The sequence below is a fragment of the Lactuca saligna genome, chromosome 8, assembly GCF_052625555.1.
Source record: "Lactuca saligna cultivar CGN05327 chromosome 8, ASM5262555v1, whole genome shotgun sequence".
Taxonomy (NCBI): Eukaryota; Viridiplantae; Streptophyta; class Magnoliopsida; order Asterales; family Asteraceae; genus Lactuca; species Lactuca saligna.
In genome coordinates this window covers 170,383,391-170,409,323 of record NC_136424.1, presented here as the reverse complement: position 1 = coordinate 170,409,323, position 25,933 = coordinate 170,383,391, and the positions used below count along the sequence as shown (strand labels likewise).

At 36.0% G+C, this 25,933-nt stretch overlaps 1 pseudogene; it reads left to right on the top strand.

The window, feature by feature from the left end:
• Positions 1-3,071: 3,071 nt before the first annotated feature.
• LOC145011834 (acetylserotonin O-methyltransferase-like) lies at positions 3,072-15,191 on the top strand (annotated as a pseudogene).
• The last annotated feature ends 10,742 nt before the right edge of the window (positions 15,192-25,933 follow it).

Here is a 25,933-nt window from a genome sequence, read left to right as displayed (position 1 = left end):
CACATATATATATATATATATATATATATATATATATATATATATATATAAAGTACATAAAACATATAATCATTTAGTCTTATTTTTGTTTATCTAAGAGAACACCTAATTTAATTAGCATAGCGTATTTTCATACCCAAGGAAAATCAATAATTTTCATACTCATAATGAAAATCGATAATTTTTATTAACTATGAAACCCAAAAATATTGCAAGAAAAATTGAATTAGCTTCAAGTTTGTAAAACTGTAAAAGTGAATATCCAAAATAATAGTTTAAGACAGTTCATCTTGTGGATTATGTAGATTTGTAATTAGTTTATGAAAAAATGGTGATTAGTAATACCATAAAAAGCTATGCTTAGAACTCATCAAGCATATTTTGGTATCCAAAAAAATATTATACATAAAATCTATTTTAGATAACAGGAAATTACAAATTTATAAAATTTTATTTACATCTCACTAAAATTCATCTTATTACTTCACTTCAAAATCTACACATTATATTAGAATAATAAAAATATCAAAAAATTAGCTATGCAACAAATAACTTGAACATTAAACAATAGATTATGACTAAAGTAAAAAATTTAACATTATAATAAATAAGTCAAAAAACAAATATCCTCAATTATTGAAAATTAAAAAGTAGATTATGACTCAAGTAACAAATTTAACATGATGAAGTAAATAAATCAAAAAACAAATATCTTCAACTAATAAACAGAGAAACAATGGTCATCATATTAGAAACAGAGGTAGCTTTGAGTGGAGACCGGATCGACATGGTGGCGGATTAGTTGACTCGCTTGTGGTGCGTTGGAGGTTCCTCACAAAAGGTGTCTTGGGGGTGGCTTACTAGTGGCGTACCGGCTGAAGATGATGGTGGTGATAGAGGGAAGTGACTTAAGGATATGGACTCGAAGATAGGTTTCGTTTAGTACGAAGGTGTAGGTTGCGTAGGGTAGTGCACGATATTACTTTTGGAGGTGTTGGATGAGTACATCTGAAGACATTGATTATAGAGGCGTCGACTGGGTTGGGACAAATAGAGGAGGGAGCTGTTTCATGTAGAGTAAGTGTAAGTATGGCTGATAAGTATTAATGATTTTAGGAGAGGTGCATCGTATATATAGTGTGATATTCTATTTTTATTGGTTAGATTTGTTTCACATGGATCATGCACAACCAAGTTTTAATCATATCCATTTAATTCTAATCTAATGGTCCATGTTGTATCTCCTTGCTTTTAAGACTTTGTCCTAAAATTTGGTGGGGCCAAATTATATATGTATTATAAAGTAATATATATATATATATATATATATATATATATATATATATATATATATATATATATATATATATATATATATAGACACACACACAAATTCACTTGCATAAAATGTCAAATAGGCAAACTTAGCTACTTACTTAACGGGTACATTAAAAAATTATGGGTACATACTACATATATAATAAGGATAAAACTGTTAGATTGGACACTATGGTATTCAAAAAAGTTTGGATATAGTCCAAAAAGTTTTCAATTTGTATGGAATGTCCAAAATCAAAGTTTTTTTTTTTTTTTTTAGTTTTTAGTCATTGATTAACTTAAAATGTCGATTTTTACCTTTTCATTTCCTATCTCTCTCTCTCTCTCTCTCTATTACAACCCCAGTTGTAGAGATATTGAACCCATTGTTATCATAGTTTGAAATCAAGGAAGCCTTGAAGAACATTTGTACAAAAAGTTCATCATGAAATCATCATTGCTACAATTTTTTAAACCTTGTTTTGTAATTTCTTCCACATAAGTTCCTCCTTATCTAAATGACTCATCTTCATCTTTTTCCAGCTTCAACTTCATTACAACAGTTATTATATCTGGTTAACGAAACCGAAACAAAAAACAAATCAAAAAATGTTCAATATCTAAATCCAAACCCCATATTCCAGATCATCATCGACGGATAAGAAATTCCAACAAAACCCTGATTGGAAAAAACAAAGATGACTGACAAGAAGCCATTTACCAAATCGGAAGTTATAAGTGGTTTCGATTTTCATAGATAGAAGATGATTAGAGAAACCAGAAAGGAGTACGAATCATACTTGAGAGAGCTTATCGATTTCTCAAGAACCAACCTGCAATAACAACAAAATCCTTTAAAAACTCCCACGTGAAGTGCTTCAATGACAACATCGATTCAGTCGCCTTCGGTTCAGAGTAATAGGAGAAGAGGATATGAGGGATGGGGGTGGGTGTGGGATTTGATTTCAGTTTCAGAAAGAGGCAAACAAAGTTTTTGATTTGGATCTTATGGAGGATCCGATACACTTTAGGATAAACATACAAAAAAACAATTTCCAGAAGGAAAACACATATACACATACATAAATCGATTGTAGATTGGATTTTGTGGGATTTCTTTCAAGAGAGATTTCCGTGTGTATGTATGTTCAGTAGAAATATGGTGGAGTAACCAGTGAAATTAGAGAGAGAGAGAGAGAGAGAGAGAGAGAGAGAACGGAGGGGGTGGGGGTGGGGGTGGAGAATTTTTTTTTTGTTTCTTTTTTTTTAAATCAAAATATCATTAAAATACTTATAGAAAAAAGAAAAGAGAAATTAAAATAGCATAATAGTCTTTTTAAGTTTTTTTTGAACAAAAAACTCAAAAAGACCTTGATTTTATACCTTCCATACAAGTTGAAAACGTGTTTTATATGTACCATAATTGTTTGGTGTACCCAGAAAGTGGATAAACTTATGTGTTTGATTATTTTTTTTGTTTTTTACGTAAATAAGGAGATAAATTGAGTAACAACCGGATATATATGTGTGTTTTTGTATCGATGGCCATTAGTCTGGTAAGGTTGTTGAGAAGACACTCAATTTTATTAATGACATTATACTATTCAATTTAAAAACGAACACACCTAACGTTAAACTATTCAATTTAAAAATAAAAAACACCTAAATAAATAATTGAACATGAACCAACACACCTTGATTGTCCTCACAATTATGCATTCAATTTAAGATAAAATACGTCTGCAGAAATTAACATGGAGAAAATAGATTCCAAAGAAGAAGAAGAAGAAGAAGAAGCAGCCACAAGAGAAATATGGAAATATGTTTTTGGTTTCACTCTAATGGATGTGGCTAAGTGTGCGATTGAGCTTGGTATACCCGATATCCTCGAAAAACAAGAAACCCCGATGACACTTTCTGCACTTGCTTCGGAGCTTGGGTGTTCATCATCATCGTTGTATAGGATCATGAGGTTCTTAATCCAGTATAAGATATTTCAAGAAAAACCCATATCAGAAACATCCCTTGGATATGTTCAAACATCTTTGTCCCGGCTTCTAACTAGGCATGCAAAGCATAGTATGGCCGATTTTGTGCTATTAGAGAGTAGTCAGGTCATGTTAGCACCATGAAACAAGCTAAGTGCTAGGGTTTTGAGCAACGAAAACTTGCCTTTTGGAGCAGCACATGGCGATGATGTATGGAAATTTGCAGCCATGAATCATGGTCATAGTAAGCTCATCGATGATGCAATGGCTTGTGATGCTTGGGTGGCGGTCGGGGCGGTGATTGAGGATTATCCAGAGGTGTTTGACGAGCTGAAGATGGTGATGGATGTTGGTGGTAGTGATGGAACCGCTCTACGAGACTACGACTGATTGTTGAGGCTTGTCCATTGATCAAAGGGATTAATTTTGATCTGCCTCATGTAGTGTCAGTGGCTCCTGTATGTAAAGGTGTTGAACATGTTGGAGGCAACATGTTTGATCATATTCCAAAAGGTGATGCTACTTATCTAATGGTTAGTAAATTTATTTAAAGTCTTTTAGTAAAACCTACCTATTTACCGATTGCTGATTAATATAGTAGAACGGAAGGGTGGTTTCACAAAATTTTCCAAGTGGTAGACAAATATAAACACACACACACATACACACACACACACACACACACACACACATATATATATATATATATATATATATATATATATATATATATATATATAGAGAGAGAGAGAGGTGGGTTCAATTGAGAAAATAAAAAAAGTTAAGAATGAGGGAATCATTCTCAGCAACTTATTTAATATAAGCATAAAAAGACACGGTAACAAACTTGTAAATATGTTAATAACCTTTAATCTCAAATACGTAACTATAAAGAATTCGATAACAGTTCGTTCATTATCAAAAAATTTTCTCCAACCTTCAATAATCATCCAGATTTCTTCAACTAAACCGAAATTTCTTCGCTGTTCATGAAATTGGAATCAGAGTTCTAGACTCGCAGTCACAGTCGACATTGAAGGACTCAGAATCGGTACTCACAGGTTCCTAATTGGATTTTCGGAAATCAAAATCAAAATGAGAAATCGATCAGACATAGGATGTCGCATCTGAAGTTGAAATCGGAAGTATATGATGATTTGGAATTGATAACTTGATGTTTTTAACCTTTTTAACATAGTTAACTTGTATGCACTCAAATTGTTTGATGAAATGCATAAACTAAATTACCACGTTATATTCACATATGAATATGTTTTCTCATCTGAATCAGTATATGATTATTAAAAACACAAAACAGATATGCAAGATCGTATGTTATTCATATGTGAATAACATATAAAAATTATATATATTTGTCAAAATACCTTCAAATATTCATAAGTGAATATATTCACAAGTGAATATACCTTGTAATATTCATATGTGAATATATTGTGTAATATTCATATGCGAATATATCATCTAATATTCACAAGTGAATATACTATGTAATATTCACATGTGATATACCATGTAATACTATGTAATATTCACATATGAAATATCATTTAATACTCATAAGTAAATATACCATCTAATATTCATAAGTGAATATACTTTTAACAGCCGGGTTTCCAGGTATATATTATTTTATTTTATTATTTTGAATTATGGGAAGGAACTCGGCGAGTTGATGCGTAGACTCGCCGAGTAGGGTCGCGACTATTCATCCAGATTTGCTTTGGACTCGGCGAGTCTATGAGTGGACTCGGCGAATCTACGCTGTTTAATGAAACCCTAAATCCCTGGGTTTGGAGCCTATTTAAGGGTACTTATAGCCTCTCATTGCGGTTACCACTCCCTTGAGAGAACCCTAAGTGAGCCAAATCGTTGAAAGGAAGAAGAAGACACTTTTGATCCTTGTATCTTTGGTTTAGCAAGAAGGAGGTGCAAGAGCAAGAGGGAAGGTGCGATTCTAGCAGTTCCAGGGATTCAGAGACTTCATTTTGAGGTAATGGTTCGAACCTCCTTCTGTTTTGGTGTTGATCTATAGAGTTAGGGTTTTCTAACCCCTTTGGAGAGTGATTATGTGGAGCAAATGGTCCCTCTTCGAGTTTGTGCCTTGGATCTGGACTCAAAGAGGTCGAGAGACCTTAACCCTTGGAGGTTTATAGATTAGTTTGGAGTTATTGGACTTAGGTTGCCATTTTTGGGACTAAATCACCTTTTGATGCCTTATTGTTGTTATACAAGCATCAAGTTTAGAGCTTTACGTGACATTCATGCTTGGGAAGGTCAGATCTTTGTTTTAGGGAAACAGATCTAATCTCAGGAGGCCAGTAGAGTTTGTGCATGGCATGAGCTCGCCGAGTTGTTCTTGAGACTCGGCGAGTAGGGTCAGGGTTTCACGTAAATTGCTCAGTAAATAGGCTTGTTCAGTTAGGGGATGACTCAGTGAGTCAGAAGGGAGTTAGAGGACTGGAGTTTAAGGCGACACTCGCTGAGTTGTTCTTGAGACTCGGCGAGTTGAGTTGTGGTGGCCCCGCGATTCATGCCTAGTATGAATTGTCAAGATTAGGGAGGGACTCGGCGTGCCAAGCGGGACAAAGTGTTAAAGGATATGTGTGAACTCGCCGAGTCACCAGAGTGCACTCGGTGAGTAGGGTCAAAGTGTGACCATTGACTTTTAAGGTTTGGTCAATGGAGTACTTGTGTTGAGAGGGGGGATAAAATAGCCTTTTTCCCTCCCGAGGGTGCCAGAGGCAGGTTGAGTCTAGTCTTGAGAATTATATTTATAAGAGTATTTATTTTATGTGAATAGGCGAAGATTAGGCAGTATTCCTACCGAGTCAGAGATTTACCGAGATGCCTGAGGTGAGTCTTCTCACTATACTTTACCTAGTGTGGTAACAGAGTTATGTGATAGAGTATTTTAGAGTTATATGCCAGCGTAATTGCATGTTATTTATGTGCTATGATTTATTGTGATATGTGCTATGTATGATTCAGAGTTACAGAGTTAGGACCTACTGGTCCACAGAGTTAGGACTTTCGGGTCCATAGAGTTAGGGTCAGAGGGCCCATAGAGAGTTGGGGCTGGAGGGCCCTACTGAGACACATAGACCTGAGGGTCAATAGAGTTACAGCCTCGAGTGGCTATTGTGTGTTAAAGTGGTATTTTGGGGAACTCACTAAGCATTTATGTTAACAGTGTTATGTGTTATGTGTTTCAGGTACCAGCAACGATCGCGGGAAGGTGCCGGCATGATCCGTACACACACACACACACTAGAGTTTTTATCTATATTTTGATCTTGGGTTTTGTATTGATACAATGTTGTTATAACGATTTGTTTATGTTTTCAAATGATATTTTATGGGTTCAAAAGTGAAAAATATTGTTCAAATTTTTACGGCGTTACGAGTTGGTATCAGAGCCTTGGTTTGAGGGATTCGGATATATCTTCGGGCGTATCTGAACTCAAAATGGGGATTTGAGGAAACTTTTAATAATAAAAATAAAAATAATATTTTTGAAAAAGAGTAAAAAGAGTTTTGAGACAAACAGAGCAGAGTCGTGTGTACGATCAGCCAGCGCCTGAACGGTGATTTCCCAAAATACCCTCCTAATAAGTGGATATCAGATATGTTATGTATGCTATATGATGAGTTACGATATGGATGATAGAGTAGAATAGGTATTCTTATTAGGACTAGAGTGGCCTGATACATGATGCCTTAGTCTAGGGGTTTTGCTACTAGAGATGCTTAAGAGTGATTTAGATAGCAGCGAGGTGCTTATGAGAGTTTTGCTAGTGAGTAGCACATGATAGAAAGTGTAGAGTACTTGGGATTTGAGGCTCAAGGAGGAGGACTTGGGATGAATGCCAACGCGGTATGGATGGTAGTATTGGGCCCGTACTACTGAAGATATCGGGTTGGTACGCAGCCCAAGTAAGAATCCTTTGGGCACCAAGGAACGAGTAGGGTGGAGTTATCGAGTGTATTTATACTCAAAAAGGGTCTCTAATATTCTTATGTTGTATTTCAGAAGGAGACCATGGTTGGGACGCGCCACACACAGTGATCGGCAGTTCGAGTGATGATGAGATCCGTAGGATCATCCAGGAGGAGGTGGCTGCGGCCATCAGGGCAGAGATACCAGAGATGTTCGGGTCTAGCAAGACCACTCTGATGGATACATTTTATGAGAGATATGCTGCTCTTTCTGAGGCTGTTGTTGTTGCAGCCACTGCAGCTATAGCTGCGACTAGGCCGCAGGGTGGTAATGCGTTGTTGTTCCGAGAGTTCAGCAACACAAAACCACCGGAGTTTGACGGGACCTAGGACCCGATCGCGGCGATGAGATGGATTTCTGACATAGAGGGGTGTTTCTTTACTTGCTCATCTCCAGAGCATTTGAGAGTTCGATTCGCACTGAACCAGCTTCGCTTGGGAGCGAAGGACTGGTGGAAGTTTGTGACTGCGCACTTTACGCCTGCTGAGCTTGCTGCGGTGACCTGGGAGAGGTTCACTGCTATGTTTCGAGATGAGTACGTTCCCCAGATGGAGAGGGAGCGTTTGGCCCATGCGTTTCTGACCCTCAAGCAGGGTACTGAGTCAGTTACGGTGATTACAAGGATGTTTCATGAGCGGGTGATGTTCTGCCCAGAGCACGTGTCCTCCGAGTAGGCACGCATGAGTCGATATTTAAGCATTCTAAGGAGGGATATACGTGAGTTCGTGGCAAACTCAAAGTATCGGACATTTGCCGAGCTTCAGGCAAATGCCCGGAAGAGGGAGATAGAGTTGGAGACCCAAGTCAAGGAGGAGGCTGAGTCTCAGGGAAAGGATCAACGGCCGGCTCAGTCTAAGTCGGCAGCGAAGCGGGTCAAATCCGCTGATTCGAGATCCGGGAACCAGAAGGGCCACAGTTGTGGGAAGTGCAGCAAGAGCCACGAGGGGATTTGCAGAGCAGGGTCTTACTACAAGTGTGGCAAAGAGGGGTACATGGCCAAGGATTGCCCTAAGGGTTTTTCAGTCTGTTTTCATTGCAACCAGACTGGACATCGGAAGGCAGAGTGTCCACAGTTGCAGGGGTTAGCACAGGGAGCATCTCCGGGATCAGCCCCTACTGCGGTGAGAGCTGCAAAAGTTCAGCCTGCGAAGGTTGAAGCACCAAAGGCATGTGGGAGAGCCTTCTAGTTGACTGCGGAGGAGGTCTGCGCAGCGCCCGATGTCGTGGCTGTTATGTACTCTTTCATGTATTTTATTAGATTCTATGATGATTGTGCTGATATTATGTTATGCGTAGGTACCTTCCTTGTGAATTTTGTACCTGCTTTAGTGTTATTTGACTCGGGTGCGAGTCGATCTTTTGTATCGTTGGCCTTTAGCCGACACATCAGTACTAGTAGAGAGGCGATGAGTCGACCTCTGAGAGTTTCCATAGCGGATGAGAGAGCGGTGTATGCCACCGAGGTGATATGTGGTTGTGTACTCGGGATTTTCGGGGTTGAGTTTCCGATAGATTTGGTCCCTTTTGCGATGGGGGATGTATGTGTCATCGTGGGCATGGACTGGTTGAGCATATTTGTAGCGATCATTGACTGCGAGCGACAGCTGGTGACCATGTGAGACCCTAGTTGGGGAGTCCTTATGGTGTACGGCAAGGGTACACGTTCTGGTTCAACATTTTGCTCAGCCGCCAAGGCGAGGCAGAGCCTTCAGCAGGGATGTAAGGATTCATAGCATATGTTATGGATGCAAGGGTTGAGTCGGAGAGACCGAGGTCTGTGAGGGAGGTTCTGATAGTGCGTGAGCTTCTGGATGTATTTCCAGAGGAGTTTCCTGGCGTACCTCTTGTGAGGCAGGTGGAGTTCAATATCGATTTGGTTCCGGGGGCCGCGCCTATCGCCAAGGCGCCCTATCGCCTTGCGCCACCAGAGATGTAGGAGCTATCCTCGCAGCTGCAGGAGCTGCTAGGGAAGGGATTTATTCGGCCGAGTAGTTCACCATGGGGAGCTTCTATCCTTTTTGTCAAGAAAAAGGATGGTTCACACCGGATGTGCATTGACTACGGGGAGTTGAACAAATTAACGGTCCAGAACCGTTACCCGTTGCCGAGGATTGACGATTTGTTCGATTAGTTGCAGGGAGCATCTTGGTTTTCCAAGATCGACTTGAGATCTGGATATCATCAAGTGAGGGTGCAAGATGAGGATATTCAGAAGACAGCATTTAGGACTCGTTACGGGCATTACGAGTTCGTGGTGATGCCTTTCGGGCTCACCAACCCACCAGTGGTGTTCATGGACCTCATGAACAGGGTGTGCAAACCGATGTTGGATCGTTCGGTAATCATATTCATCGACGACATTTTTGTGTATTCAAGACCTAGAGAGAAGCATGAGGAGAATCTGAGGGAGATCCTAGGGGTTTTGAGATCGGAGAGGCTTTATGCCAAGTTCTCCAAATGTGATTTCTGGTTACGAGAGGTCTAGTTCTTGGGACATCTCGTTAACCAGAAAGGGATATTGGTCGACCCCGCCAAAATTCAGGCGGTGATGGGTTGGGAGGTGTCGAGGTCGCCCACGGAGATCAGGAGTTTTCTAGGGCTGGCAGGCTATTATCGGAGATTTATCAGGGATTTCTCCAAGATCGCCTTGCCACTCACCAAGTTGACCCAAAAGGCTGTAGTTTTTGCTTGGGGTCCAGAGCAGCAGGCCTCCTTCGAGACACTTCGCCAGAGATTATGCGAAGCCCCGGTGTTAGCCCTTCCGGAAGGAATGGAGGATTTTGTGGTATATTATGACTCGTCGATATCGGGATTGGGAGCAGTACTTATGCAGAGGGGTCATGTGATAGCATATGCATCGAGGCAGCTGAAGCCTCATGAGGCGAGGTATCCTACCCATGATTTGGAGTTGGGGGCAGTGGTGTTCGCCCTCAAGATCTGGCGTCACTATTTATATGGGGTCCGGTGTACCATATACACGGATCACAAGAGCCTGAAGTATTGAATCGATCAGCCCAACCTGAATATGCGGCAGAGGAGATGGCTGGATGTGGTAAAGGATTATGATTGCGAGATCCTGTACCACCCGGGAAAAGACAACGTGGTGGCCGATGCCTTGAGTCGTAGGGCGGAGAGTGTTCCGATGCGTGACATTCGTATGAGGTTGACAGTGATGACTCCGGTATTGGACACCATTCGAGGAGCTCAGGCCGAGGCCGTTAGGCCAGAAAACTAGAAGAGAGAACGGGTTGTCGGATAAGTATCAGAGTTCGTCACCGATGGTCGGGGGCTTATGACGTTTCAGGGTCGGATCTGGGTACTGCATGTGGGCGGAACGCGTACCATTCTTATGGAAGAGGCTCATCGATCGAAGTTCTCGATCCATCCCGGGGCCACTAAGATGTATTTGGACCTAAAAAGGGAGTATTGGTGGCCCTGTATGAAGAGGGACGTTGGATGGTTCGTGGAGAGGTGTCTAACATGTCGCAAGGTCAAGGCTGAGCATCAGAGACCTCACGGCAAGTTGCAGCCTTTGGAGATTCCCGAGTGGAAGTGGGAACAGATCGCCATGGATTTTATCACCAAATTGCCAAGGACTGCGAGGGGCGTCGATGTAATATGGGTGATTGTAGATCGATTGATGAAGAGCCCTCATTTCCTCGCTATTAGCGAGAGCTGTTACGCGGAGAGGTTGGCGGAGATGTATGTGAGGGAAGTGGTAGCACGGCATGGAGTGTCGATCTCGATTGTCTCAGACCGAGATGTGCGTTTCACCTCTAGATTCTGGAAGAAATTCCATGAGGAATTGGGTACTAGACTGCATTTTAGTACCGCGTACCACCCCCAGACTGACAGACAGAGTGAGCGGACGATTCAGATGCACGAGGATATGCTCCGGGCATGTGTGTTGGATTTCGGTGGGAGTTGGGACACGTACTTACCCTTGGCGGAATTTTCCTATAACAACAGCCATCATTCGAGCATTGGTATGCCACCTTTTGAGCTGTTGTATAAGAGGAGGTGTCGGACCCCCATTTGTTGGGGAGAAGTGGGGCAGCGTGTGATGGGTAGCACGGAGATAGTGCTTCAGACGTCTGAGCAGATCCAGCAGGTCAGGCAGAGGTTGTTGATCGCTCAGAGTCGCCAGAAGAGTTATGCTGATAGGCGACGATCCGAGCTCGAATTTCAGGTCGGTGATTTGGTGCTTTTGAAAGTATCTCCTTGGAAAGGAGTGATCCGATTCAGAAAGAGGGGCAAGCTGGGACCCCGGTATATTGGGCCGTTTAAAGTGATCGCGAGGGTGGGCAGGGTAGCGTATCGCTTGGAGCTACCTGCATAGTTAGGTCAGATTCATGACACTTTCCACGTATCGCAGTTGCGGAAGTGTATAGCGGATGAGTCGACAGTGGTGCCATTGGAGGACATTCAGGTGGATGCGAGCCTGAATTATGCTGAGAGACCGGTGGCGATCAGGGATCGGAAGATCAAGGTTTTGAGAAACAAGGAAGTGCCTCTGGTCTTGGTTCAGTGGCAGCATCGGAAGAGATCTGAGCTGACTTGGGAGCCGGAGCGTGAGATGCGTGAGCAGCATCCAAAGTTATTTCCAGAGTGAGACTTCGAGTGAAAAGTCCGATTCTAGTGGGGGAGAATTGTAACAGTCGGGTTTCCAAGTATATATTATTTTATTTAATTAATTTGAATTATGGGAGGGAACTCGGCGAGTTGATGCGTAAACTCGCCGAGTAGGGTCACGACTATTCATCCAGATTTGCTTTGGACTCGGTGAGTCCATGAGTGGACTCGGCGAGTCCACACTATTTAATGAAACCCTAAACCTCCAGGTTTGGAGCCTATTTAAGGGCATTTATAGCCTCTCATTGCGGCTACCACTCCCTTGAGAGAACCCTAAGTGAGCCAAATAGTTGAAAGGAAGAAGAAGACACTTTTGATCCTTGTATCTTTGGTTTAGCAAGAAGGAGGTGCAAGAGCAAGAGGGGAGGTGCGATTCTAGCAGTTCCAGGGATTCAGAGACTTCATTTTGAGGTAATGGTTAGAACCTCCTTCTGTTTTGGTGTTGATCTATAGAGTTAGGGGTTTCTAACCCCTTTGGAGAGTGATTATGTGGAGCAAATGGTCCCTCTTCGAGTTTGTGCCTTGGATCTGGACTCAAAGAGGTCCAAAGACCTTAACCCTTGGAGGTTTATGGATTAGTTTGGAGTTATTGGACTTAGGTTGCCATTTTTGGGACTAAATCACCTTTTGATGCCTTTTTGTTGTTATACAAGCATCAAGTTTAGAGCTTTACGTGACATTCATGCTTGGGAAGGTCAGATCTTTGTTTTAGGGAAACAGATCTGACCTCAGGAGGCCAGTAGAGTTTGTGCATGGCATGAACTCGCCGAGTTGTTGTTGAGAATCGGCGAGTAGGGTCAGGGTTTCACGTAAATTGCTTAGTAAATAGGCTTGCTGAGTTGGGGGATGACTTAGTGAGTCAGAAGGGAGTTTGAGGACTGGAGTTCAAGGCGACACTCACTGAGTTGTTCTTGAGACTCGGCGAGTTGAGTTGTGGTGGCCCCACGGTTCATGCCTAGTATGATTTGTCAAGCATAGGGAGGGACTCGGCGCGCCAAGCGGGACAAAGTGTTAAAGGATATGTGTGAACTCGCCGAGTCACTAGAGTGCACTCGGCGAGTAGAGTCAAAGTGTGACCATTGACTTTTAGGGTTTGGTCAATGGAGTACTTGTGTTGAGAGGGGGGATAAAATAGCCTTTTTCCCTCTTGAGGGTGCCAAGGCAGGTTGAGTCTAGTCTTGAGAATTATATTTATAAGAGTATTTATTTTATGTGAATAGGCGAAGATTAGGCAATATTCCTACCGAGTCAGAGATTTACCGAGACGCCTGAGGTGAGTCTTCTCACTATACTTTACCTAGTGTGGTAACAGAGTTATGTGATAGAGTATTTTAGAGTTATATGCCAGTGTAATTTCATGTTATTTATGTGTTATGATTTATTGTGATATGTGCTATGTATGATTCAGAGTTACAGAGTTAGGACTTTCGGATCCACAGAGTTAGGGCCAAAGGGCCCATAGAGAGTTGGGGCTAGAGGGCCCCACTAAGACACATAGATCTGAGGGTCCACAGAGTTACAGCCTCGAGTGGCTATTGTGTGTTAAAGTGGTATTTTGGGGAACTCACTAAGCATTTATGCTTACAGTGTTATGTGTTATGTGTTTCAGGTACCAACGACGATCGCGGGAAGGCGCCGACATGATCCGTACACACGCACACTGAAGTTTTTATCTATATTTTGATCTTGGGTTTTGTATTGATACAATGTTGTTATAACGATTTGTTTATGTTTTTAAATGATATTTTATGGGTTCAAAAGTGAAAAAAATTGTTCAAATTTTTACGGCGTTACAATACTATGTTAATATTCACAAGTGAATGCATCTATCAATATTAAAATATGAATATACTATGTTTATTATATGCTATATTCATATATGAATTATACTTAAATTGTAAAAAAAAAAAAATCATACTTTTTATTCATAAGTGAATAACGAATGTACTGTAATAAAACCTGATGCATTTTTAATCACTTATAAATAACGATAGCTGAAAATATAAAAAAAGATAAATTTTTTAATTTATCTTAAAAGTATATGAATATGGATGTCTATTTGTAGAGAATAAAACATGATGAATTTTGGTATATTTAAAATCATTTTTTGATAAAAATAGCTTCTAAAAATAAAAATGAAAAACGAAAAAAACTATGTTTTTGTATATATTAAGGTAATAATTTGCATAGTTTAAGAGAATATGTTTTGTTGGAAAACACATATTTATTCATTTCTCATTTCCGCTGCTACGACGAAGGTTTTTGCGACAAAAATAAATGAATGGCTGAGAATGATTCCGTCATTCTCAACTTTTTTATTTTTTCAATTGAACCCTCCCATATATATATATATATATATATATATATATATATATATATATATATATATATATATATATATATATATATATATATATATATATATATATATAGAGAGAGAGAGAGAGAGAGAGAGAGAGAGAGAGAGAGAGAGAGAGAGAGAGAGAGAGAGAGAGAGAGAGAGAGAGAGAGAGAGAGTTCTTATTTATTGAATACATTTAACACTTAATTAGACGAAATCATTGATAGCCATCATCAAAGTGACTAGTGGTCACTTGGAAGTAAGCATTCGAAAATTAAGTTACTTGAGGATTTGATTCTCACATACTTTAATCTAGAAATAACATGCCTTGATGAGAACACATACTCATTAATACTTATCAAATTTTCAAACACCCTCAAATCAGAAATATTTTGTAACTGCAATTTATAACAAACCTCTTGGATATTTTTTAACTAATTTTATTATATGAGGTGGACCAGTCGGGTGGATGCCCACTCATACGGTGGGCCACATTGGTTTAGTGGTAGGGTTCATTATGATTTGTTGAGCTTTTAGAAAGATTTTAACCTGTTCCCCATTAATCATGTTTGAATATTTTAGAAGACGAAGAATGCATCGACATACTAAGAAAATGTCGAGAGACTATTCCTCAAGATACAGGAAAGGTGATCATCGTAGAGTCAATTGTTGGACTTGAAGAAAACCATGAGTTTGAAGACGTGGTATTGATGCTTGACATGGTGATGATGGCTCATACAAGCACGAGGAAAGAACGCACTTTAAAAGAATGGTCTTACGTGTTTCATGAGGCAGGATTCACTCGTTACACTATAAAACACATTAGAACCTATCAATATGTTATTGAAGTTTATCCATGAATCTCGGTCTTTTAATCTTCGCAAATAGATTTTGTTTGAGAATGGCGTCTATGGTTTTTAGGTTTGTAATGATCTTTTGTTTTCTAATGCTTAATGATATCCAATAACACTCAAAAAATTAACTTGTTTTTAATATTATAAAATGTCTAGTAACTTTTAAAAAGCTAATTACATCGTTTTTAAAATGTGTAATAATGCATCGCTTATGATTTTCTAAATTTTTATATTGTAAATAAATTATTTTTGATGATATCAAACTTTATCCACAATATCTTTATTTTATATAAAGGAAAATAAGCTTTTCTGACATGTAAAAAGTTATATGCATGGTTTTCATTATTATAAGATGTTTAATATAGTTTAACTAGTGGGTGTGAGTGTGTTCAACAATGCATCATTTTTTATTTGTTTGTGATGCCTAATATAGTTTAACTAGTGGGTGTGAGTGTGTTCAACAATGCATCATTTTTTATTTGTTTGTGATGCCGATGGTGTTTGCGATATATATATATATATATATATATATATATATATATATATATATATATATATATATATATATATATATATATATATATATATATATATATATATATATATATATACTAGTGAATTTAAACGGACCGTGCTGAGCACGACCCACAAAAGGTAATTTTAGAATTTTCAAAATGACGTGTAACGTATAGTCTTAAAAGGTTTCAGATTAGTTAAGTTTCGTTTATTTACATGTGTGAGTGGTTTTATTCTATTTTTGTAGTGGTGTTGTGGTTTTTGATTGTATTGATGATGTATATTGAAGTATGGAATGATTTTGTGTAATTGTTGTCTTGTAATATATCTATTTTTTCCTAATATTTATATTGTTACATAGGTTATAACCAACTTATAAAGGGTATACGGTCATTTCTTTTGCTTGTTGTCTTTCGAAAATCTAAGTTGGTTGTTATTTTAAACATAAATTTTAAGTAGGTTGTTATTTTAAACATAAATTTTAAGCACTTGTATATTGCACATTAATCTGTTATTTTATAAAATTGAAATTTTTTCTAAACTATTTGATGATTTTTGTATGTGAGATAAAGTTTACATACTCCTAAAAGATTTGATGATACTTGTCTACCTGACAATGTGCATACTTGTTTACCTGATAATGTGCATACTTGTTTAGATATTCATATTAAAGATTCTACAAAAAATGATAAAATGATGATAACCTTGGAACATTGACAAATCTAGATACAAGAGTGCACCTATATCAACTGAAATGTGTTTCTGAAAAGTTCATCGTACTTTCTAGAATTTAACGTCATTTGTATTTTATTGAAAATGAGTTAATTAGCATCGCACTTTGTTAAGATTCATTTTTTTTTTGTTGTCGACTATTTCTGGTAGAACATATGCTATTTTTACAATTTTAACACATAAATGGAATTATATTTATCAAGATTATCTATGATAGCATTGTACTCGGTAAAAAATCACTTTTTCTGAAGTTTTGAATGTTTCGAGAAATAGCATTATCTTTGATGGAATTTAACATCATAAATAAGATTATATTAATAAAAAAAATCTTGTAAAAGGCATTGTGCTTTGTCTAAATTCACGCTTTTGAAATACTTTTACTATTTCTAGAAAATTATAGTATCAATTCTATTGGTGGCAATAGAAAGATAAATAGGATATGAAATTATCAAGTTATAAGTCACCATAAAAGTTCCTCTACGGCTAAGCAGCCAAAAATGCTTCATTTGCCAAGTTTTTTTGTAGCTCTTGTTGGACATTCATGAAAGTGCAAAGTATCAGATGGGACCAACTTCATTAAAATGATATGGTTAAATCCTCACGTACAATGCTAACTATTTAAAACCAAATGTGGATCCAACATAAATAACGTGACCAAAAATCCGAAGTACAATGCCTTGATAATAATAAATGAAATTTTAGTGAACGATACAACCCTTCTACACTTCTTATTTCTTTATAACTGAATTCAGCGAGTAACTTGTTCCATCTGCCATTGACCAAGCAAGAGTTGTTATTACTTCAAGATTCTAAATTATTAGAAACTCGCAAGTAGTTTTTTATAAATAATATTTATTAATTTAAATTCACATTTTTTATAAATTATAAATTAAACAGGAAAGCAAAGGGAAATGACATGGGGAGAGGAGGGTAAAATAGTCATTTTACTTCAAGCAAGGACCAAAAGTGTTATAAAACCCCCAACAAGGACCAAAACTTTAAAAAATAAGGAATGATCACTTCTATAACCAATTCAACCAAAAAAAAAAAAAAAAAAAAAACTATTATTTTGTGAAAGAGCTATTCCATTCCATCCGTCAAGACAAACATTCAAATGGAATAGACCATTCCACTCCTTCCGTTATTTTATCATACAAAACACTACCAAAAACTTACCGCTCAAGGGATTTTACCTTTTTTTCATTATTCTATAGCTTCATATTTTTTACTTGAAGGGTACTTTGGTAAGCTTGAGGGATCACAAGGTAGTTTCCTGGTTGTCAAGAAATGTATTAAACATAAAAATAATCTTCTGGCTCACAAAAATCAATGAAAAGACAACGCGAGAACAAGAGGGATTGGTTCATGCTACATACAAAGATAAGTTTAAGTACGTTGTTAATTTTTTGCGAGAAGATATCAGAAAAGACCACAACTTATCATGAATAGAGAATACAAGTACGATTCTCACACAAGTTGTCATGCTAGGTTTTAATGGAAAGCTTCAATGGTGAACATGTAGATATGCCGAGAATCAAACTTTCTTGCCTTTAGTTTTTTTTTTTTTTTTTTTTTTTTTTTGCTGGTAGAACAACATTGTATTTATGATCTGCAATGTTTATTCAGTTTCTTTCATGTGTCTATAGATAAATTTAGTAAAAAGAATTAATGAAGTTCCACATTGACTTGACAAAAGTTCTTAATTTAGCTAATAAATTGTTGCAAAACCACCTTGTACTACTTGACTACATAACTCAACTCATAATAATACCTATGTTTTTATTAAACATGTTACCTGGCAATATGATTCGACTACTACTGTTGTTTTAAGTTCTAGAACCTGATGGATAATCAGATAGTAGACAACGAAAATTGTTGCATAAAGATGTCTAATTATTATTCATTTATAGCGGAATTGTTTTAGCTTGATTTGGCCAATATCATTCGACTACTAAAGTGGTTAAGGTGGTTGTCATTTCTATCAAACAAATAGAAAAGGATATTAAATGCATATGAATAGTCTAAGATGAAAAAAGGTAGAGCTAATTAACAATATTTACCTGATTACCCCAATCTAACGACTTTGAGACATAATCATAACATGATAATATAATAAACTTACCTAAACATTCAAAACCAATATCTGCAAAATTGAAACTAACCTTGCCATCTAAGGACTTAGGAGGAAGGACTTAATTTATTTTCCCCATGTTTGTTGAATTTCTTACCTGCAACATATTGTAAAATTGTTACGGTTGTTAAAACCTGATAAAAAAACCATTTCATAGTGATTTTTCTGCTTAAAAAACGTAACTTTTCTGCCACTTACTTGTGTCGTTAACAACAAAATTAACTCTTTTCCATCACCCATCTTCTTTATCCCTGTCTTATACACAAAGGAAAAAGTGTGGAAAAAGAATGAAGGCTGATTTTCAAAGAAAGATCCAAAAATTTGTTTCTAATCAAACAAATGAAAACTAAAACCTAATATCTTGTGCCTAACTTGAGTACAGGTGAAGAAACTCTTCAGCATCCACATATGACCTGGGGACCTAGTAATCATTGACCAACATCAAAATTAAACCCATAAGTTGTGAATTGTAAAATTGAGATTAAAGAGGAAGAGACAAGAAGAAGCAAAGATGAAATTATAATGCGATTTGCAAACTTCCTCCCATGATTTCAAAATCTGATACACAAATCATCAATGAAACATTAAAAAAATATAAAAATTTAAAATCAAAAGAATACTTTGGAGTAAAATCGATAAAAAAAAAAAATCCAATAAAAAGACGCCAAAAAATTGGTGTATACCGAATTTTATGGGAGATGGAAATCATATCTTTAATAAGAAGAATTCAGATAGAAGCGGTTATCTAAGCAGTAGGTGTGGTCAATAGAGAAAGTTATAGAGAGTAAGTTGGCAACAATCAAGCAAGGTGGCAGTCAAAGGGGAAGTAGGAGGGAGCAAGCTGCTTAAGTTAATGCCGCCAAGGAAGCAAAACCCACAGTGAATTCTCGTGACTCGGAGGTATGAATCACTGCCGATTTTGTCAACTTGTGCCTTAACTTGAGGTAAGCATGAAGAAAGTGTGAAAGAGGCAACCAAACTAAAAAGAAAAGCTCTTCTTTTATTTAAACGAAAATCATCTAAATTTGTTCTCAATTGGCAAAATCCTTTGTGGGTGTGGTTACCATGTTCATCTACGATCCTAAATCCAACCCCTATCAGATCATCTTAAATAACAAATCCAAAAAATGTAGTTTGATAGGGAGAGTATACCTTCACCTCTCCACCAAAAGTCTTAGATACAAGCAACATTTTATAACACAGAATCATTTGCACTTCACAACCATACCAAACTGTATGACGAGCTCCAAACAATTCAACTTGGAGTGAAACCCAATAACACATTAAAGGGTGGAAAAAACTAAAATTAATGAAAAGAAACTTACCAGTTGGGATAACATACGACAAACCCTAGAAGCAAGCAAGAGACATTTAGAAATTTAGAACCCAATTGGAGAAAAAATTATATGGGTACTTGATTCTTATTTAGGGCTCTTGGCAGTTGATGGAGAAATTAGGTCGATATCTAATTGACATTAGCTTGAATCCTAAATAAACAATTAACCATAAACATATGAAATTATATAGACCTTAAATACAGAATGAAGATGAAGTCGGCTTGAAGAGCAAGTCAAATGAAGTCGACATGAAGAGGAAGTCAAGAGGGTGACTCAATCGCAATCAGAGGAGGTGGTAGAAAAGGAGATACAATAGTGGCAATCAGCTTTGGGAAACAACGCAACGTCGCCACCAAGAAGAAAAACCCACCTCTAAGTCTTCTGTCTCATCGTGAGGTCAGGCTGACCGGAAGCAAGCAGGCAAGATGCTTTCATTAGTAGCCAAACGATGTCGTTTCTATAATCCCAATGTCATGTCAACTGATGTAGGGACCAAGAGGCGTTTTGCAGGAAAGCGAGCAAGCAAACAGCTTACTACTAACTGACGGAGGCATGAAGAGTAGTCGGTGGGGAAGTTTCTTATAGACGTGGAAAACTTAACGTTTAAGAAAAGGGTTTCACACACACACACACACACACACATATATATATATATATATATATATATATATATATATATATATATATATATATATATATATATATATATATATATATATATATATATATATATATATATATATATAGGGGACGGTTCAGTTGAGAATAAAAAAAAGTAGAGATCTTGAGATTAAACCTCAGCCACATATTTCACATTTGTTGTTCTAATGCTTCAGCGTACCAGCAGCAACCATGTATGCTTAATCATAAATGATTATATTGCAGAGAAGTATAATCATACAGGATTATACATGTTTATACGTATATGCATAATCATAAATTATTATACATATATGTCTGTTCACAAATTGAATAATCATAAATGATTATTACAGTTAGTCGCAGAAGAGGTGGTGGTGACAGAGATGACGATAGTATATGTAATAGAGGTGACAATGGTGGGGTCAACTGGTGTCAGAGGTGGTGGTGGTGGTGGTGGCGGTGGCAGTTAAGGTGGTCGGGATGGTGGCGGAGGAGAAAGGAACGGGTGGCACTGTGTAATCATTTATGATTACACTAAACCTGCCGCGTTGGTACGCCCCGAAGGGTTAGAGCGGCAGATGTGAAATACGTGGTTGAGGTTGAATTTCGAGATCTCTATTTTATTTTTAATCTCAGCGGAACTTACCTCTCTCTCTATCTATCTATCTATCTATCTATCTATCTATCTATCTATATATATATATATATATATATATATATATATATATATATATATATATATATATATATATATATATATATATATATATATATATATATATATATATATTTGTGCATATGTAAAAAGGACAATATTTTATTTATCACCTGCGTTGTTTACATGGTAGACCACATGCATGGATGTGACTTTCATTACATACATCAAAAGACCTAAAAGACCTATGTGCATGAATAGAACCAAAAGAGAGAAAACATTAAAAGACGTACATGCATGAACTCAAGAAAAGGGAGATATTCAAAAGATGAGCAGTAGACCACCAGCAAAAGACCTCAGTAATCACGTTCAGTCGTCGTTCAGTCGTCAGGGAGATTCTTGATCATCTGCTTAATTGTATTGGCCTTATCAAATACTTCTGCATATAAGGTGTTAATGTGTTAACTGTAAAAAGCAATAAATTTAACTTCAATCTTTTATTATGTTTAATACATATAACTCTATCAACTGTTGCAAGTATTTGTTACCGGCCGGTACTTCACCTTCGAAATTCACGCAGTATTTTCTTCTTGAACTCATAAAAAAATCTATCCACAAATTAGCAATGAAAATTGTAAAAAATGCAATAATTAACTTCAAATTAGATTAATAATATGTATTGACCTTATGAAATGCTTCTGCATTTAAGGAAAAACTTAATGTATAATGAAAGAAGTAAAGAAACTAGAACCTTAATGTCATATTTTTTGTCCATTACAGAATTGAACTCACTACCAAAAAAATGCCAATTAGTGACCAAAACAAAATGGTCACTAACAATAGAATGAGTCGTCACTAAATGATTTAGTGACCAAAATTATGGTCGTCACTTTTCGTCACTATAGGTCCGTCACAAAACCGATTTAGTGACCAAATATAAATACAGTCACTAAACAGTGACTAAAATATAGTCGTCACTAAATCTATGACGACCCGCTTCGTCACTAAATGTTGTCACTAATCATTGAAAGTCGTCACTATTTTATCTACTTAGTGACCAATAAAAGTCGTCATTGTTTTGCTGGATTAGTTTTATCCAATTAGTGACCATAGAAAGTGGTCACTAGTTTATTTAATTAGTGACTATTAGAGGTTGTCATTGATTTATCCTATTAGACAATAAAATGGGTTAATAATTAAGAGTTTCTTGAAATATTAAATGTCATTTCGTATATGCAATATAACAATATCCAATTAGACAAAAAAAAAAAAAGCAATGTTATAAATTTTTACAATACAACAACAATAACTACAAAATCTTCACATTTATAATATGAAAATTAAATGTCATTTTTAGAAAACAAAATCCATACATTTTATCCAATATTTCAAAAAACAAACATATAAAGATCAATATGGATTAAAAGTAAATTCAATTGATCAATGTAATTGAGATAAACGAGAAAGCTCACTCATCATAAACTTCATTTTCTTATTTTGCTACTCTCGATATTTGATATGCTCATCTTGAAATTGTAGTTGTTCTTCTTTAATTACACAAATTTCATCCTCTAAGGTTTTTGATTTTTCCTTTTCCAATTCCAGTTCCATTTGTAATTTTTCCGTGCCTAAAACTTGTTTTGTCGAAACAGAACGCCTTTTTATATATCCTGAAATACGATGTAGTTTTTTCATACAAATTTCAGCCGGGAAACAAGAAGAAGAAGCTTCCTTATTTAGCAATTCATTCTGCATAACAAAACAATTTAGATTAAAAGTAAAACAAAATTATTCATAAGTATGTCAAAATATAAAAAATAGCCAAATTTCTCTGGCCTTCTCATTGATCATTTGATTTTTCTTTTTCGAAATATGTCCAATCTTGTAACGTTCAATCAATGATACTTCTTCTCCATAAGTTTGTAACAAGCAATGAAAGACTTAAGTTTTAAAGAAGTTGCTTACCATGTCAACAATCCTTGCAATTGAAACTGTGCCAACTGTAGGTGGAACTTGATTAAATGATTTGTTCTTCTTGTTTCTAATGCTAACTTTCTGCAACAATTAAAGAAGTGAAAATGATTATAACATGCAAAGTGTAAAGACACATGTAGATTTTTGTAATTATGCGAAGTAAAAACATAGGAACCAAAAAATCACATGGACCAATTTTATAATTCTACAAATTGAATACATAGGGACCAATTATGTAATTATGCAAAGTAAAAAGTCAATGACCATTTATGTTATTTTACCATTTCTTGATATAATTTGGCAAAGAAGTAAAAACCTGAAATTCTTCACTTGTTGAATTTTCCTACATAAAGGTTCATTTAAGAGAACACATACTGTTAGGAAATAGCAATGTACTCTCATTTATTTGTTTATTATAACATGATTGTACAGTTTTGAAGAAACTTTGTGGTATACATTGTCTTTTTTGAAAGTACAATGCTATAATAAAAAGAAATGAAAGTACAATGTTATAACATAACGAAATGAAAGTATATTGTTTCTTTAAAGAAACTTTTGCATGAAGCAGAATAAATATTAAAATAGAGAGTTGATAACATCATACCGTGCATTTAGTGATAATATAATACTTCAACAAATTTGATTGGTTTTTCCAAGTGGTTCCATTAAATTTTGCATGATCTCTCACTATTTTCTGATCCATCAAATGTCTAGTTAAGCACTGCATACCAAAAAAGACCATAAAGAGTACATAAAAGACATTATATTCTTAAATAGCAATGTACTTTTCCAAAATTAATTTTTTTTCAAATTTAAATGGTACTTTCTAGAATTCAAAATCACCGATACCATTATACGTTTATATAAGTTGATTGATTACTTCATCTCGAAGGTTAGGTGCCTCATTTTTACCTCCTATATCTTTATTTACATGTCCAATATCCTCTGTAAACCAAAAAATATAGACTTGTAAGGTTACATACTAATTTCACTAAAAACAAAACTCGGGCCCTAATACAAACATTAATATAATACATAAAGTTAATGTAAGCTAATTGTTCTGGTGTTAATGAAATGAGTTGTTAAAGTACAATGCTTAATAAGACAGTGCAATCATGTAAAAGAATGAACAATTGTAAATCTTATGGTTGAATATATTTGTGTGCTATAGCCTATAAGTTTATAACATCCTACTTTCTTTCTTTTTCTATTAAAGCATTGTACTTTCAATTGTTTCTTATTAAGGCATCGTAGTTGGATTCTGTAAAAATATAAACCTAATAATACCAATGTTAACCAAATACAAAGCAAACTTTTATTAGAAGAAATGAGAGTATGATGCTATAATAAACAAAGTAAAAAAAAAAGTACATTGTTATTTCTTGCATGTTAAAGAAACTAAACTTTATCAATGGTTTAATGTATTACTAGAACTAAATTTAATCACAGATTAAAACATGGTTGAATAAAGAAGTTTATCCATAACAACACTTTACATGGAATGTATGAATAAAATTATCATTTTACCCTGAAGAGTTGCATTTAATTTAATTTCCGATTTTACATGGAAAATTATACGAGAGAAGTTGGGTAAATTTGTTACCTATTTTGATTGAGTCTGTTGCCGGTAGGCGGCACAACTTGTCTTGTTCACGTTCAAACAGATACAAATGGTCTTCCAGATAATGTTTTAGGAGTCATTTCCGACCTAACTGCATAGGATTAAAAATGAAATATTTTTTCTCAACAAAAAAGGGTGGAACAACTTATAGCCAAATTAAAAGTTTATACGTTGGTCTTAAAGCGGATAATGAAGTTGGTTTGTGGGGCTGGAAAGGATCTCCAGGTTATTGTTCTTGAACATTTACAAGTAAGAATAAGATTGAGATTGTTTAAAGTTTGTTATAGTGCAATTTTTATTTTATTCCATGATTAATTATAAAGAATAGTTCATTCCATTCCATCATATAAAATAAAACATACTTACATTTTCATTAGAGACAATCTTCTTTCGACTGATGCAACTCTGAAGATGCTACAAGAACAAATACATAAAAATAAAAAGTAGTGAATAAATGTGTTTAATCATACATCATCAAGGTATGAAGAAAGAAGATAAAGAAATGAAATCAAACTAAGTATCAAATAAATACATACTTATATTGTAGATAAATTGCATTAATAAGAAAAAGGAAGTACATTGTCGTTATTCTAATCTTGAAAACAGCACAAAAGCTGAACCTTTATTCTGAACTTGAAAAACAACAAAAAGGCTGAACTTTTATTCTGATCTTGCAAAACAACATTAAGGTTGAACTTTTATTTTGAACCCTTTATTCTTTTGCTACCATTTAATTTTTGCCTTCCATTGAAACTGTTTAAGTAATTGTCAAATCTATGAGACTATATATATATATATATGTATGTATGTATGTATGTATGTATGTATGTATGTATGTATGTGTGTGTGTGCGCAAAACAAACATAGTTGATATGATTATTTGTACAAAATTCCTGAAAATCGTTTAGATTTCTCAGATTATGAATGTCTTGATTTGTTTAGTCTTATGGCTTGGATTTCTTAGGAACCAAAGTTTTGATTATGAAAAAAATGGTCAAACTTAATAGAAGGATAGAAATCAGATGCTTTAGTTTATGAGATTTATCCCAAAATCAAGAACAATGGACTGCTGAAATCAAACTCCAAACCAAACCACAGATTGTTCATTTATTCCAATTAAAAACAAAGAAAAACAACAAACCCTAAGGCCGAAAGGAGTGTATAATTGACAACAC